Raw genomic sequence first — 4,595 nt, forward strand, 5'->3', positions numbered from 1 at the left:
TTCCTGTTCGTCTCCTCTATCGTCGTCCATACCGTCGATGTCTTCGGAGTCGAAGTCGAGCATGTCGGTTAAATCGTCGACAGTGGCTACTAAGTGGGTGGTGGGTGGGCAGCGAATTTCTTCGTCGTCCGCATCCCATTCTAGCCGGACATAATCCGTCCAAGGTTCTCCTGACAAGGAGAGAGACCTTAATGAATTTAGCACATTGCCGAAAGGGGAGTGCTGAAAGATATCCGCAAAGGTGAAATCCATGATCGACGCCTGGTCGGATTCGTTAGGCACGGATATAGGCGGCTCGGAGTCCGTGGCCGGAGACGAATCTAGTGGTTCGGCGACACGGCTCTCGTAAGGGGTGAAGTCAGTATCCGGCTCCATCGCCACTGAGAGTGCGGCCTCCTGCGGGGTCTATCCCTCCGTCCTTGGATGGCGCAATTTGCTCCGGATTGAAGGCCGGAGTAGTTGCAGATACGATCTCCCGAACACTGTCTGACGGCAAAGTTACGTCATGCTCGTCGTGATTGTACGGCGCACCTGACATGGGCTCGAATCCGTCAAAGATCAAGTCTCCACGGATGTCGGCAGTGTAGTTTAAGTTTCCGAACCTGACCTGATGGCCAGGGGCGTAGCTCTCGATCTGCTCCAGATGGCCAAGCGAATTGGCCCGCAGTGCGAAGCCGCCGAATACGAAGATCTATCTGGGGAGGAAAACCTCACCTTGGACTGCATCGTTACCGATGATCGAAGGGGCCATCGAGCCTTATGGTGACGGCACAGGGGAACTCTCAATGAAAGCACCAATGTCGGTGTCAAAACCGGCGGATCTCGGGTAGGGGGCCCCGAACTATGTGTCTAAGGCGGATGGTAACAAGAGGCAGGGGACACGATGTTTACCCAGGTTCGAGCCCTCTCGATGGAGGTAAAACCCTACGTCCTGCTTGATTGATCTTGATAATATGAGTATTACAAGAGTTGATCTACCACGAGATCATAGAGGCTAAACCCTAGAAGCTAGCCTATGGTATGATTGTATGTTGTCCTACGGACTAAACCCTCCGGTTTATATAGACACCGGAGGGGGCTAGGGTTACACAGAGTCGGTTACTGATAACCCACAAGTATAGGGGATCACAACAGCTTTCGAGGGTAGAGTATTCAACCCAAATTTATTGATTCGACACAAGGGGAGCCAAAGAATATTCTCAAGTATTAGCAGCTGAGTTGTCAATTCAACCACACCTGGAAACTTAGTATCTGCAGCAAAGTGTTTAGTAGCAAAGTAATATGATAGTGGTGGTAGCAGCAACAAAAGTAAAGACAGCAAAAGTAATGTTTTTTGTATTTTGTAGTGATTGTAACAGTAACAGCGGGAAAGTAAATAAGCGAGAACCAGTATATGGAAAACTCGTAGGCACCGGATCAGTGATGGATAATTATGTCGGATGTGGTTCATCATGTAACAGTCATAACATAGGGTGACACAGAACTAGCTCCAATTCATCAATGTAATGTAGGCATGTATTCCGTATATAGTCATATGTGCTTATGGAAAAGAACTTGCATGACATCTTTTGTCCTACCCTCCCGTGGCAGCGGGGTCCTATTGGAAACTAAGGGATATTAAGGCCTCCTTTTAATAGAGAACCGGAACAAAGCATTAGCACATAGTGAATACATGAACTCCTCAAACTATGGTCATCACCAGGAGTGGTCCCGATTATTGTCACTTCGGGGTTGCTGGATCATAACACATAGTAGGTGACTATAGACTTGCAAGATAGGATCAAGAACTCACATATATTCATGAAAACATAATAGGTTCAGATCTGAAATCATGGCACTCGGGCCCTAGTGACAAGCATTAAGCATAGCAAAGTCATAGCAACATCAATCTCAGAACATAATGGATACTAGGGATCAAACCCTAACAAAACTAACTCGATTACATGATAAATCTCATCCAACCCATCACCGTTGAGCAAGCCTACGATGGAATTACTCACGCACGGTGGTGAGCATCATGAAAATGGTGATGGAGGATGGTTGATGATGACGATGCCGACGAATCCCCCTCTCTGGAGCCCCGAACGGACTCCAGATCAGCCCTCCCGAGAGGTTTTAGGGCTTGGCGGCGGCTCCGTATCATAAAACGTGATGATTTCTTCTCTCTGGGTTTTTTCTCTCCGAAAGCAAATATATAGAGTTGGAGTTGGCGTCGGAGGGCATCCAGGGGGGCCATGAGGTAGGGGGCGCGCCCCCACCCTCGTGAGAAGGGTGTGGGCCCCCTGGTCTTCATCTTTGGCGAGGATTTTTTATTATTTTTTCTAAGATGTTCCGTGGAGTTTCAGGTCATTTTGAGAATATTTGTTTTCTGCACATAAAACAACACCATGGCAATTCTGCTGAAAACAGCGTCAGTCCGGGTTAGTACCATTCAAATCATACAAGATAGAGTCCAAAACAAGGGAAAAAGTGTTTGGAAAAGTAGATATGACGGAGACGTATCAACTCCCCCAAGCTTAAACCCTTGCTTGTCCTCAAGCAATTCAGTTGACAAACTGAAAGAAAGAAAGAAAAACTTTTACAAACTCTGTTTGCTCTTGTTGTTGTAACTATGTCAAGCCAGCATTCAAGTTTTCAGCATAGATCATAACTAACCACATTTGCAATAATTCCCAGGTCTCATGATTACTCATATCAATAGCATAATCAACTAGCAAGTCATAATAATAAATCTCGGATGACAACACTTTCTCAAAACAATCATAATATGATATAACAAGATGGTATCTCGCTAGCCCTTTCTGAGACCGCAAAACATAAATGCAGAGCACCTTTAAAGATCAAGGACTGACTAGACATTGTAATACATGGTAAAAGAGATCCAATCATAGTCATACCCAATATAAATTAACAGTGATGAATGCAAATGACGGCTGTGCTCTCCGGCTAGTGCTTTTTAATAAGAGGGTGATGGCTCAACATAAAAGTAAATGGATAGGCCCTTCGTAGAGGGAAGCAGGGATTTGTAGAGGTGCCAGAGCTCAGTTTTGAAATAGAGATAAATTGTATTTTGAGCGGTATACTTTCATTGTCAACGTAACAACTAAGAGATGGCGATATCTTCCATGCTAAACACATTATAGGCGGTTCCCAAATAGAATGGTAAAGTTTATACTCCCCCTCCACCAACAAGCATCAATCCATGGTTTGCTCAAAACAACGAGTGCCTCCAACATACATCAGGTCCCAGGGGAAGTTTTGTTTGCAATTAATTTTGATTTAGTTTGCATAAAGCATGGGACTGGGCATCCCGGTGACAAGCCATTTTCTCGTGAGTGAGGAGCGGAGTCCACTCCTCTTGAGAATAACCCGCCTAACACGGAAGATAAGGACATCCTTTGTTGATACATGAGCTATTCGAGCATACAAAACAGAATGTTTATTTGAAGGTTTAGAGTTTGGCACATACAAATTTATTTGGAACGGCAGGTAGATACCGCATATAGGAAGGTATAGTGGTCTCATCTGGAATAACTTTGGGGTTTAAGGGATTGGATGCACAAGCAGTATTCCCGCTTAGTACAGGTGAAGGCTAGCAAAAGACTGGGAAGCGACCAACTAGAGAGCGACAACAGCCATGTACATGCATTAAAATTAATAAACATTGGATGCAAGCATGAGTAGGATATAATCCACCATGAACATAAATATCGTGAAGGCTATGTTGATTTGTTTCAACTACATGCGTGAACATGTGCCAAGTCAAGTCACTTAAATCATTCAATGGAGGATACCACCCCATCATACCACATCATAATCATCTCAATAGCATGTTGGCACACAAGGTAAACCATTATAACTCATAGCTAATCAAGCATGGCACAAGCAACTATGATCTCTAATTGTCATTGCAAACATGTTTATTCATAATAAGCTGAATCAAGAACGAGGGACTCATCATATTTACAAAAACAAAAGAGGTCGAGTTCATACCAGCTTTTCTCATCTCAGTCAGTCCATCATATATCATCATAATTGCCTTTCACTTGCACGACCGAATAGTGTGAATAACAATAAGAGTGCACGTGCATTGGACTAAGCTGGAATCTGCGAGCATTCAATAAACAGGAGAAGACAAGGCAATATGGGCTCTGGGTTGAATCAACAATAATGCATATAAGAGCCACTTCAACAATTTAATATGATAGTGGTGGTAGCGGCAACAAAAGTAAAGACAGCAAAAGTAATGTTTTTGGTATTTTGTAGTGATTGTAACAGTAACAGCGGGAAACTAAATAAGCGAGAACCATTATATGGAAAACTCGTAGGCACCGGATCAGTGATGGATAATTATGCCGGATGCGGTTCATCATGTAACAGTCATAACATAGGGTGACACAGAACTAGCTTCAATTCATCAATGTAATGTAGGCATGTATTCCGTATATAGTCATACGTGCTTATGGAAAAGAACTTGGATGACATCTTTTGTCCTACCCTCCTGTGGCAGCGGGGTCCTATTGGAAACTAAGGGATATTAAGGCCTCCTTTTAATAGAGAACCAGAACAAAGCATTAGCACATAGTGAATACATG

The sequence above is a fragment of the Triticum aestivum genome, chromosome 5A (genome assembly GCF_018294505.1).
Source record: "Triticum aestivum cultivar Chinese Spring chromosome 5A, IWGSC CS RefSeq v2.1, whole genome shotgun sequence".
NCBI lineage: Eukaryota > Viridiplantae > Streptophyta > Magnoliopsida > Poales > Poaceae > Triticum > Triticum aestivum.